A 13,774-nucleotide genomic window follows, 5' to 3' on the forward strand; every position below is an offset into this window, starting at 1 on the left:
GGAAATGGGTCAGCTCTTTGCATCAGGTAGCCAAAGTATTGAAGTTTCAGCTTCAGCAACAGTTCTTACAATGAATATTCAGGGTTGATTTCCTTTAGGATCGATTGATTTGATCTCCTTGCAGTCCAAGTGACTCTCACAATTCTTCAAAACATAGAACATTTCCACCACACCAGAAAATTTTCTGTGCCTCCTTGAAATCAAATTCTCCCTTCAACCTCAGTTTCTGGAAATCAGTGACAACCAGTATAAAATATTTAGGTTTCCTAACCATTTACAGATATCCTCCAGCCCTCATCAGGCTGCCCTGTGAGAACTGGGGTTAGAGGTACTAGCACAAGAAAATATTGATATTTTGGTGACTGCTATTGTTGTAAGTAATTAAGTCCTTTTCTCTGACCCAGGAATCTTGTGCCTCTGCCAGCATCTATGAACGGGGGCAGGCTAACTTGTTATTTTGCAAGTAGCATAAAATTTCAAACCCTTTATATGTCTCTCAACCAGTTTATTTCTTCCTTTCCAATCCATTTCATCTCTCTCTCTCTCTCTCTATTTTTGCCTTATTGCATTGGCTAGGATTTCTAAGTGAAACTGAAAGTTGCTCAGTCGTGTCTGACTCTTTGCAACCCAATGGACTATATACAGTCCGTGGAAATCTCCAGGCCAGAATACTGGAGTGGGTAGCCTTTCCTTTATCCAGGGGATCTTCCCAACCCAGGGATCAACCCAAGTATCCCGCAATCCAAGCAGATTCTTTACCAGCTGAGCTACAAGGGAAGCCCAAGAATACTGGAGTGGGTAGCCTATGCCTTCTCCAGAGGATCTTCCCAACCTAGGGTCTCCTGCATTGCAGGTGGATTCTTTACCAACTGAGCTATCAGGGAAGCCCAAAGAATTTCTTATGGTGTTAAATAAGATCGCCTTGTTTCCGATCTTATGGGGAAATCTTCCAAACGGATCCAATTTCTTACCGTTAGTTATGCTATAAGCTGTTAAGTTTTTGATAAATATCCTGTGTCAGATTGTAGATGTTCCTTGTTATTCATAGTTTTCTATTTTTGTTGAGGATATTTCTTTTCATCTTTACTTTCAGAGGCGTATTGGTCTGTACTTTACTCACAACATCTTTGGTTTTGGTATCAGAAAAATGAGCTGGGAATTTTTGTCATCTCTTTTATATTTTGAAAGAGTTTGTACAGTGTTGTTATTACTTCTTTCTTAAATAGTTAGTAGAATTTGTCTTGAAGTCCTCTGGGCCTGGAATTTTCTTTTCTTTTCCTTTATTTTTTTAAGAAGATTTTAAATTAGAAATTAAATTTTTTTAAAAACATATGGGACTAGTCAGGTTACCTATGTCTTCCTGAGGGAGCTTAAAGTCCCTGTCTAATAGTCCCAATATCTCTCTATTATTTGTGATTCTGTTGATTGTTTTGTCTTTTAAAATAATGTACTAATTTAATTTACTGCTTGGTATGTCTTGCCCTGGACATCTTATGTACAGCAATATAGACCAAGGTAACTATTTATTCTTGATAATGGGCATGTCTCCTACTTTTGCTAGTGTCTGGGGTTGTCATCCTAAAGGGTGGGGCTGGGTTGGGTTATTTTCTTGCTGTGATCGCCTTCATTGTAGCACAGAGTTCCAGCTTCTAGCATTACCTTGTGTTTAGGGTCGGGAATGGTCTGCTAGAAGGTTTTCCTCAATGTCTACTTCACTCTCAGGTTTAGGTCTTCCCTTTTTTGCCTACACTTCAGAAACTTATCTCGCCATACTTTTAAAAAAATAATTATTATCCAGTATCGTGCATCGAACCTGGACTGGCGACTCGTTTCCTATATGATATTATACATGTTTCAATGCCATTCTCCCAAATCTCCCCACCCCCTCCCTCTCCCACAGAGTCCATAAGACTGATCTATACATCAGTGTCTCTTTTGCTGTCTCGTACAGGGTTATTGTTACCATCTTTCTAAACTCCATATATATGCATTAGTATACTGTATTGGTGTTTTTCTTTCTGGCTTACTTCACTCTGTATAATAGGTTCCAGTTTCATCCATCTCATTAGAACTGATTCAAATGTATTCTTTTTAATGGCTGAGTAATACTCCATTGTGTATATGTACCACAGCTTTCTTATCCATTCATCTGCTGATGGGCATCTAGGTTGCTTCCATGTCCTGGCTATTATAAACGGTGCTGCGATGAACATTGGGGTACATGTGTCTCTTTCCCTTCTGGTTTCCTCAGTGTGTATGCCCAGCAGTGGGATTGCTGGATCATAAGGCAGTTCTATTTCCAGTTTTTTAAGGAATCTCCCCAGAGGGAGGGTATGGGGAGGGAGGAGGGAGGAGGGTTCAGGATGGGGAACACGGGTATACCTGTGGCGGATTCATTTCGATATTTGGCAAAACTAATACAATATTGTAAAGTTTAAAAATAAAATAAAATTTTTAAAAATTTATTTATTTATTTATTTATTATTTATTTTTGGTTGTGCTGGCTCTTCATTGCTGTGCAGCAAGTGGGGGCTACTCTTTGTTGAGGTGCTTGGCCTTCTTATTTGGTGGCTTTTCTTGTTGCAGAGCGCAGGCTCTAGGTGCATGGGCTTCAGTAGTTGTGGCCCAGGGGCTTTAGTTGCCCCGTGGCATGTGGAATCTTCCTGGATCAGGGATCAAACCCATGTCTTCTGCATTGGCAGCTGGATTCAATCCACTGGGCCATCATGAAAGTCCTCTCCATTCTTTTAAAGACTGCTGTTGCTTGTTTTTTGAGTTTGCTAGCCTGATGTTGGGGAGTGGAATGGAGGTGTTTTCCATTGTTCTGCTTCAGTCCCAGTCTTAAATAGGTGCTTCAACCCCAGGTCTTACAGGTGGAGCCTTCTCAGTGGTTCTTCTGCTTGCTCAGCAATAGGAGATCTCTTATATTCTGGGTCTTGGAAGTATTCCTGACCTTTGTCAGAGGATATTTCTGTTCCTGCACCCACCTGCAATATATCTTCATCTGTACTCTGAGGGTGACAAGGTTTAATGTCTTTTCTCCAGTGGGATAAGGCTTTTGTTCTGTAGGAAATATAGAAGAGAAGGAATGGGCAGATCTTCATACCTTCACCTCAGTGGTTTCTCTTCCTTTCCCCAGGTCTTCACCATAAAGGATGCTTCTCTAGACTCTTATTCTGTCTCCAGTTTTCTTAGGCACACTCAGTGAGGTCTCTGTTGTAAACAGGTGTGAATTCTTCTACACCTGTGACTCTCAGTAATTCTAAATGCTCACTCTAAACTCTATACCCTATACTCTACACTTGTCTTTTAAGGATTTGTTAAATATTTAAGTCAATTTTTTTCTTACCAGTGCATATAACATTTGGTGTTTGCTGCAGCTAAGTGCTCTTCTTGGAGGCATCTGTTGTTCTTAAGTTCTGTTGTTTAACCTGTGACCCTATCTCTGTGACAGAGTCAAGAAAAGTTGTAATTTCCTAAGTTATCTAGCTTTTTGGGGGGGTTGTGAGTGTGGGGTGATGTTCTTTCCTGTTTCCCATACCCCATAGTGAAACCTGAAACCCTGTTTATTGACTTATTAAAGAGTTCATTTCTTGGTGTTCAAACCATCTATGGGCAAATCTCATATTATTGGCCAAATGTCAATCAGGTCATCTTGAACCTCAAGTATCAGTAACAGAAAATCCAACTTCAAATATTGAAACCAGAAAGTATTTATTATCTCATTTGAAGAGAAAAACTGAGATAAAAGGTTTAGTTAAGTCAGGTCAATAATTTTATTAGGGTTCTAGGGTCTTTCTCTTTTCTCCTCTGCTATTCTCAGGATACTGCTGTGTCCTTTTAGGGTAACTTCCTCCAGTGTCCCAAGATGGTCACCAAAGTTACCAAAGAAGAAAAAAAAAAAAACTACATAAAACTATACATAAAATCAATAGCCTTTTTGTATTATTAGTTGTTCAGAGAAAGAAAATTATCCCAGGAAGATTCCCATTAAGACTTCCTATATGTCTTATTTGGGCTTCCCTGGTGGCTCAGAGGGTAAAGCATCTGCTTACAATGCAGGAAACCTGGGTTTGATCCCTGGGTTGGGAAGATCCCCTGGAGAAGGAAATGGCATCCCACTCCAGTACTGTTGCCTGAAAAATCCCATGGATGGAGAAGCCTGGCAGGCTACAGTCCATGGGGTTGCAAAGAGTCGGATACGGCTGAGCAATGTCACTATATGTCTTATTTAACAGGATTGGATCACATGCCTATTGCTCAATTAGTTGCTAGAAAAAGAATGGGACTACTGTGTTTGATATAACATCAAGATTCACCTTTGGTCTGGGAAGGGGACAAATTCTTCTGAAGCAGATGGCCACCTGATAGCTGAGCAAAATCAGGATTCTATTACTAGCAAATAAAAATGTGAGGACTAGCTGTTAAATGGGTGACTAACTGTGCCTGGTAGAGTCTATAAGTTGTAAAGAAGGACAAGCTTTGCAGTCAGATATATCTGTTCTGGCTCTTTGAATTTTGGAAAGTACAAAATGAATAATATTTTGTAAATATTAAACATTTTATATTTATCTCTGTCCCTTGTGAAATCATATTCTTTGGAATTCATTTCGTTATTGTAGCTGAGGAAGAGGGCATGGATAATGCCACCTAAGGAGGATAGAGGAAGTGATTCTGGACTTGGTAGATGCTCAGAATATGGTAGCTGTTGTTAACCCACAAGTAAATTGTTATAACACATTTAGCTAATGGCTTTTTCTAATGATAAGTCCTTTATTACAGCTGCATTTTCCATTTTGAGGGAAGATAGACAAGTATTTTCTAGCTTAAACGCAGAGTGACAGGCCTTTAGCTGACCACCTCTTCTGTGGTAGCAAAAGACAGGGTTATATGGCAGAAATGTCAATTTCAGCCTCTCCCATTAGAGAGGATAAGGACTTCCCTGTAGCTCAAACGGTAAAAAATCTGCCTGCAATGCAGGAGACCCTAGTTCAATCCCTGGTTCAGGAAGATCCTCTGGAGAAGGGAATGGCAGATACTTCAGTATTCTTCCTTGGAGAATTCCATAGACAGAGAAACCTGGAGGGTTACAGTTCATGGGGTCGCAAAGAGTCAGACACGCTGAGCGACTAACACTTATCCACTTATCCATTAGAGAGGAAGGTCCTATATTCCTGTCTGATTGACATGAGCCCTTGCTGTGGAGTATGGAAAGCCTAGGAAGCGCAAGGAAGTAAGAGAACTCTTCACGGATTGGTGTTTGTCTTTCCATCCACAACTGTGGAACTCTGCAATGAGCAAGGAAAGTTATAGCACCAAACAAGAAATAGTTTAAGCTCCCATTTCTCTTTAGCCACCGCAGAAGAATGAGACATTGCTCAGGTTAAAGTGCAATGCATTTAATTATACCAAAATACAAATGAGTCTTTTTGTTTGCACATCACTGATGCTTTAGTTGAGCAAACTCTGGGAGATAGTGAAGTTCAGGGAAGCCTGGACTGCTACAGTCATGGGGTTGCAAAGAGTCAGACATGAGTTAGCAACTGAACAACAGCAACATGCTTTAGTTATTCTAAAACTTATGCTTAGTCTTGTTAGTTTCTCAACATATTTATTTCCCCAAGGCCCATCAATCATATTAATTCCTTTTTAATCCTGAAATAATTTTTCTAAATTGAAAGTGCCATAGCCATTCTGAAAAATAAGATGGCCCCCCACCCAACCACAATTTGGTTCCAATATAGAAACACACCAAGAGGGTATGAAAAGGTTTATTATTTACCAAACTGAGGATTTTCCAGAGAAGTCAGGGCAGAAACCCTAAGCAGGTCTGAAAATGGCTTGAGAGAGCAAGGAAAGGAGACAGACCTGGGGTTTTAATGGTGCTTAAGGGAGAGTCCAGGCTGAGGGTTCTTGCCTATGAGTGGAGACTTGTGTGTCTTGAACTCCCACCAGTGCTAACGCAGCAAACACCCAGATTTTATCATCTTGTCCAGACGTGAGGCAAAGGGAAAGAGAGATGTGAAGCTTACAAGCTGTCAGCAGTTAAGCTGAAAAATGGAGTCAGAATCCTTATTAAAATAAGATATCTTTGGGAAGTCCTATTGAAGATGATATTTCAGCTGTTTGGACCTCTTGAGAGCTGGGTGGGAAAGTTGCAAGAAACAGGATGAAGAAAGGATGAAGAAAAAAGAACAAATGACCTTGCAAAATCTTTTGCTAGTACTAGTTACTTATTCTAGTTCTCAGTGAAATTCAAACAAATTTCTTTTGACTCAAGCTCCTTTATAACCACACTCCCGCCTGCCTCCTTCAGCCTCTCTGTAATTCACTGTTTGAGCCTCACTGACATTTTTTTTTTAATGCTTTACAACTGTGAACTATTTCTAACACACAGAGAAAGTCATGTGCTTTTCATAAACTGTTTTAAAAGTATGTTCACATACCCATAACTCAGATTTAAAATACACAGTTAGTTCTCATTGTTCACGGTAGTTATGCTCTATAAAGTTCCTGGGCTTCCCTGGTGGTTCAAATGGTAAAGAATTTGCCTGCATTGCAGGAGAGCCGGGTTCAATCCTTAGGCCGGGAAGATCCCCTGGAGAAGGGAATGGCAACCCACTCAAGTATTCTTGCCTGGAGAATTCCATGGACAGAGGAACCTTGCAAGCTACAGTCCATGGGGTCACAAAGAGTCATGCGACAAACACTTTCACTTTTCACATGCTCTATAAAATTCCTGGAAACACTGATAGTGAATATTGAACCATTACTCCTAGAAGAAATATAGGGTTAAGTTCTTGTGAGCCTCTGGTCACAACATTTCTATCAACTGATCAACACATAACCTGTCTTATTTGTTTCTGTTTAAACACATCTTATTTAAGGTATATTGGTGATAGTGAATCACCAACGTTGAGCTCATGACAACATTACAACTCATGCCTGATCAGAGCTTATATGACATGTGTTGTCGGACTTCTTAATTTTTGCCAAATTACTTAGCATAAAGTGCTATCTCACTTTCTTTTTTTTCTAGTTTTATTGAGATATAGGTTATGTACAGCATTGTGTAAGCTGTAAAATGTACAGCATAATGATTTGATTTATATATATCATTAAATGTATTATCACAATAAGTTTAGTGAACATCCATTGTCTCACATAGATACAAATGAAAGAAAAAGAAAATAAATATTTTTCTTTGTGATGAGAACTCTTAGGTTTAACTCTTTCTACTTTCTTTTAATTTGCATTTTCCTAATTACCAAGGAAGTTGAAAATCTTTCTGTGCAATTATTTGCCAGTTGGTTTCCTTTTATTGTACACTGCTTTTTGAGATAGTTTACCCACCATTATATTTGATGATTTTTTCCTTATTAATTTAGAGATTTTTAAAATGTACATTCTGTATATTAGTATTTTCTTGATTGTATCATCAACATCTTCCTACAGTAGCATGTCTTTGTATTTTAGATGATCTTTGTCATACAGAAATTTCAGTTGCTTTCATGAGGCAAATTTTGTGTTTTATTTAAGAAAATTTCTCTTGCATATTACAAGGTCATAAAGATATTTCTATATATATTGATACTCTCCACATTATCTTCTCATGATTTTAAAGTTTTGCATTTCATAGTGAGACTTTTAATAAGCCTTGAATTCATTTTTATATGTGGAATAAACTTTTAAACATAGAGAGTCAATTTTCTCAGCTTCATTTATTAGATAGCCCATTCTTTCCCCACTATTTATTGTGTCACTTTCAGGGGCCCCCTGACCCCAGAAATAAATATACTGAGTTCCCAACATGTGAGTGTCTGTTTTGTGATTTTCTATCCTATTGTATTAGTCTATTTGTCCTCCAGCTAATATCACACTGTTTTAAGGACCCAAGCTCTATAAGAAATCTTGATATTTGGAAAGACAAGATGTCCCCCTCCTTATTTTTATTTTTCAAAATCTTCTTGATTACTTTTGGTACTTTATTCTTCCATATGTATTTTAGGATTAGCTTGTCAAATTTAGTCCAAAACCCTGTTAAGAGTGAGATTAGAATGGCAATAAATTTATAAATTAATTTGGGGAAAATGTATAGATGTGAGAGTTAGACTATAAAGAAAGCTGAGCGTCGAAGAATTGATGCTTTTGAACTGTGGTGTTAGAGAAGACTGTTGAGAGTCCCTTGGACTGCAAGGAGATTCAACCAGTCCATCTTAAAGGAGATCAGTCCTGAATATTCATTGAAAGGACTCATGCTGAAGCTGAAACTCCAATACTTTGGCCACTTGATGTGAAGAACTGACTCACTGGAAAAGACCCTGGGAAAGATTGAAGGTGAGAGGAGAAGGGGATGACAGAGGATGAGGTGGTTGGATGGCATCACCGACTCAATGGACATGAGTTTGAGCAAGCTCCGGGAATTGGTGATGGACAGGGAAGCCTGGTGTGCTGCAATCCATGGGGTCAAAAAGAATCAGACATGACTGAGCGACTGAACTGAACTAAACATTCTTACAACATGAGTCTTTCCATCTACTGACAGTCTGTACATCTCCATTTATTGGTTTTATAATTGGTCCTTAAGTACATTTTACTATTTCCATTAAGAAATGTGCATCTTTGGTTAAATTCATTGTCTGCCTTATGTCTTTTTTTGCTGTCACTGTGAATGGGATTCTTAGTTACATTTTCTAAATGGTGGTTTATTAGGTATAATGAAGTTACTAGTTTTATATATTGCTTCTCGATCTAGCAACTGATGAACTCTTACTGATTTTATTAAACCAATTATGGATTATCTTCAGTTTCATATCATTGGCTCACATGGACCATCCTGTTTCACTTTTCCAGTTCCTCTTTCTCTCTCTCTTTTTCTGTTCTGGATTCCATCCTGAATACAAATGGTAATGGTGAGCATCCTTCCCCTGTCCCTGACTTTAAAGATAATGTTCCTGTGATGTTGTACACTTGAAACTTTTACAATGTTACATGTCAATTGCATCTCAATTAAAAAAAAATTGAAACATGCCTCTAATGTTTCCAATTTAGTTTGATATTTGCTTTAGATGATTGGCAGGTAACTGTATCAGGTTAAGAACATTTCTTTTTAGTTCACATTTATAATCATTTTTTGTCTTTTTTCTTTCCCTCCCTTCTCTCTTTTTTTCTCTTCCTCCTCTCTCTCCTTCTCTTCCTTACTTTTCCTTGTAAAAAAAGTTAATGAGAAAATGTTCAATTTTACCAAATGCTTGTACAACTATGTTCATAGCTATGTTTAGCATACAATTTGCCTCATTGTATATTGTCCATGTGGCATTTTAATATCAAATTTTTGCCAGTTTCTTAAAAGAAATTGGGGCGCTTATCCTTTTTTTCATCTTTTAGAGCTGTTGTTATATGATCTAAGAAAGTTTGGTGATATCTGAACCAATACTTTAATATATATTAAACATATGTTTGGTAAATTTAATGTTAATAATTATTAAATTAATACATACTTAATATAAAGATTATATTATAGCAATTAATGCAAATAATGATTTAGCATAATTATTAAAACAAAATGTTAATAGTGATATACTAATATGCAGTTATTAATGGACTGTATTTCTTATATTAAATGAATGTAGAGTAAGGCTTGATGTTTGATCTTTCCCTTTTATCTCAAGGTTGAGGCAGCAACTGTACTGCAGCTACTCTGACAATTGTACTCTAGTTTTCCATTTAGCATTTCTTGGACTTATCTTCCTTCTCTGGGAACTTAAAAACATCCAAATTATCTCAGTGCGTTGAGAAACACAGGCCTAGCCTTCCGACCAGTTCTCAGAGGGATTGTCCCCTGGGTTTCTCCTGCTTCCCCAGTGCTTACTGGGGTGACCTGGAAATTACCCTTCCTGTGAGGTTAGGACCTTATTTCAAACACTGAGAGCAACAGGGCTCTATGTGAACACAAGCTTGTCCACCTTTCCAACTGAATCTTCCCAGTGGTGTCTGAATAAGCCTCACCCATAGCAAAAATTCAAGGGAAACTTGTTCTGGTTTTAATAAAGCCCTGTCAAACAATATCATGAGCCATTAATCCATGCCAAAATGAGGAAGTAAAGAGGATGTCAGGTGCTAGGTCATTGACGTTTGAAGGCTCTTTGTTGATTTTTTTTCGGCCACCGTCAGGCATCTAATTGAAGAGACCTGCGTGGACACAGCCAGGCCTCCCCTTCCTTCTGTGAGATTTAGACCTAGACGTGCCATCTCTGATCTGCTTAGGTGCCCTTCCTTCCATCCGGGGACCCGAGAGCTCCTTTTACCATCTAGGTATGAAGCCACCATGGACAGCACAGCTCAAAAGCCCTACACTGGATCTTCTTCGCAACAAACGGTAAGTAATAGCCTTAATCGGGCCATTGAAAAGGAGCATCCCTTGATCCTTCATTCTCATTTCTCAACTTTGTTTTCTCTTCACTTCCACCTTTATTCCCTGAAATCAGTATTGCCTAGAAATTCTTCCTACCACAATTACGCTTTCCCAGAAACTCTGGAGCTGGCAGGCCAGAGCCGACCCAGCCCACACCCAGGGCTCTGCGTGCCGCCATCCTTACTCATAGCTCCTGTGGGTTTTTCCAAGACAGAGAAGATTCAAAACACACTCTCTGAGGCAAAATGGCCCCAGGAGGAGATTCACGCTAATATAACAAAGTCTGACAAGGAGTGTAACTCATTCCGACCCCTCACTCAAATCGGGATGCATGTTTAAGAAGAATTGCCAAGTATTCAATAAAAAAAGCACACAACTTCATTCTTGTGGTTTTTGTACCCCCATCTCAGACAGGCTTGGACAAATTCTACTAACGCTATTGCTTAGTGATGGCTCCGGAGGCATTTCCAGCAACTTGAGAGAGAAAGGAGACAAGAAAGAAGGGGGAGTGGGTTAGATAAAGCCGGTGGGCTCCAGCGGGGCCACCCAAACTATTGAGGGAAGCTGCTGCCACTCACCTCACTAATCTTTTGAAATTTTGCTCCTATTGAGGTAGAGGTTGGCTGGGGTAAGGGGTACACAGTGAAGAAGAAGGGAGGTGTATCCCCTTCTGCAAGGAGAGGTCAGCTCATTCAGCCACCCTGCATGGAACTGCTGTTGTGTAGAGAGGTAAGCGATGCCCACTTGCTGGCTGAACTAGGGGTAGGACCCTGGATTTAGTGGTTATCCAAGCACCAGGATTGACCCAAGCAGGCCTAAGGCTGTAAGTTTTTGGTGTTCAAAGCAAAGTCTGGAGCTGGCAATGTGAATTACAATAAACCATTAAGCCCAAAGCAGATCACAAAGAATAAAACCAAGAGTTGGAAGCAGAATGAGCGGCTGGGTCCAGAAAAGGTATAGGAAACGAAGCCTGCAAAAATTCCAGGAAGGAGACCCCTTGGTGCGGACAGAGCTGTACATGGTCCAGCCCTAATCAGAGGAGTGAATCCCAAGATTCATCCTCAAAGAAGGAACCATCCCAGAAGAAGAGACAGTCACATAAACAGATAAACCTACCCAACATTCTAGGGGCATTGTGGATATAATCTCCCAGATGTTAAAATAGAAAGGACCCTCATTGGTCCATGGTAGGTGCAGTGTCGTAGAGAGTTTTGCAGAGGAGGTAATGTTTAAGCAGGATTTTGGGGTTTTGTTAGGATTTTGACAATAAGGATGTGGGGAAGGCATGAGAATGGCTGTGTAAAGACACTGAGGTTTGAAACAGCACGGTGCGTGGAGAGCCCTAAGGAGTGAGGTCATTCTGGAGGGGAGGAAGAGAGGGCGAGGGTAAGCATCAAGACTGGAAAGGAGGACCTATGGGCTGGCATAACGATGGAGGGCTTCAAATCCATGCTGAGGAGTTGCCTCTGATGTGTTTTAACCAGCCTGTGTGACTTCATCTTTTTTGAGTTTTTCAAGAATAAATTTCTGGAGGCTGAAGCATAGAATATTCATTTTGGCTATAACAATGAAAAGACTTAGCTGGTTAGAAAGCTGCTGCAGTGGTTCACGTCAAGGCTAAGAAAGCTGGAACCACAGTGTCGACTGTGGGGTTAGTGTTGGGCATGGAGAACAGATCCAAGATGCAATTGAGTTGATCATGAGTTAGATACGAAGTGAGGTGGAGATAAGAGTCAAAGATGACTGGATCAAGTGCCATTCATCCATCTGCTGTCATCTTCCTTTGCACCTAACGTTTACGTATAATCCACGTGGACCACAAAGTCTTCCTCACCTGCAACCTCCAGTAAACTTTCTAAGCTCACTTCCTACCACTCTCCCCTTGCTCACTGTGCTTCGGCCACACCGGCCACAGCAGACACTCCAAGCATGCTCCTGTCTCAGGACTTTGCACGTACCTGTTCTGCCTGCCTGTAATGCTCTGCACCCAGATATTCTCATGGCTGGCACTCTGATTTCTTTCAGGTGTCTGACCAAATATCAATCGATCAGAAAAGACTCCTGTATGACTCGATCTAAAAGAGAAACCATTTCCTCCCATATAATTTTAAAAATACTCTTAATTGTGCTTGATTTTTCCACAGAATACTTAGCCACTTCCTTTTCCCTGAAAATTTCTGATTATTCTCTGGTAATGAACATTCCCAAACGTAATCGTCTAAACACGCATCTGACTCAGGCAACATGTTCACTGCAGACCAGCAGGGGGCTCCACTTGTGCCAATCACGCAGGGTGTCAGAAAGATGAGGCTTCGTATACCGTGTTGCTACCACAATGACCGCAGCAGTGGTAAGGGAATGTGCTGTGTTTGTGCCTGGACTCCTGAAGCTTCTGCCGGCAAGTGACACAAATAATTACTGCTCCTGTGTCACTGCTGGCAGTAACAAGTCATATTGTTGTTGTGTTTAGTTGCTTCAGTCGTGTCCGACTCTTTGCAGAGTGTAGCCCGCCAGGCTCCTCTGTCCTTGGGATTTCCCGGGCGAGAATAATGGAGTGGATTGCCATTCGCTTCTGTAGGCGATCTTCCCGACCCAGGAATCGAACACTCATCTCCTGAGTTGGCAGGCAGATTCTTTACCACCAAGCCACCGGGGAAGCCCCAAGTCATATGACCACACCTCAGTCCAAAAAGGGAAGGCAAGTTTGTTGTCACAGTGCGCACAGCAGGCAGACAACCAACAATATCTGAGAAATAGTATCCTTGGTACCATAATAACAGACGCATTGAAGAGTTCTTTCTTCCTTGTCCATCTCCCTCCTCCAGAATATAAGCATGATAGCAATGTCTTTACTTTGTTCCCTCCGGTTTTCCCGACACTGAGGACTTACTTGGCATCTAGTAAGCACTTAATAAATATTTGTTCAATGATTAATACCCTTCTAAGTTCCTACTCTTGGCTGAAACTCCGTGAGGACACATTCAAGGTTCCTGCATCTTTGTATATCCTTTGATTTCTGGACAGTGTCTCGGACCTGTTAAACATTCATTAAACAGTTTCTGAGGGGAAAACAACCTATGGCTTAAGGCCGTGCCACTCTGTTTTATCAGAACCCCCAAATAAAATATTTTTATTTGACAGTATAGGAGAAACAGATTGGGAAAATGAAGGGAGAGACAGATGGAGGAACAGGCAGAACCCTTTTGACTAGGCCCCTGTATTAGATAATTCCAGAACCCTCAAAGATTGAGGGGGTCAATTGAGTCCAGATTTCTTAAAATAAATTATATATGCTACCTGTCTTTTATCTGAAGCCACTTGTCCCCCTCAAAATACACAGTTTCACACAATTCTCTCTTA

Source organism: Bos indicus, chromosome 5 (genome assembly GCF_029378745.1).
Source record: "Bos indicus isolate NIAB-ARS_2022 breed Sahiwal x Tharparkar chromosome 5, NIAB-ARS_B.indTharparkar_mat_pri_1.0, whole genome shotgun sequence".
NCBI classification, from domain to species: domain Eukaryota; kingdom Metazoa; phylum Chordata; class Mammalia; order Artiodactyla; family Bovidae; genus Bos; species Bos indicus.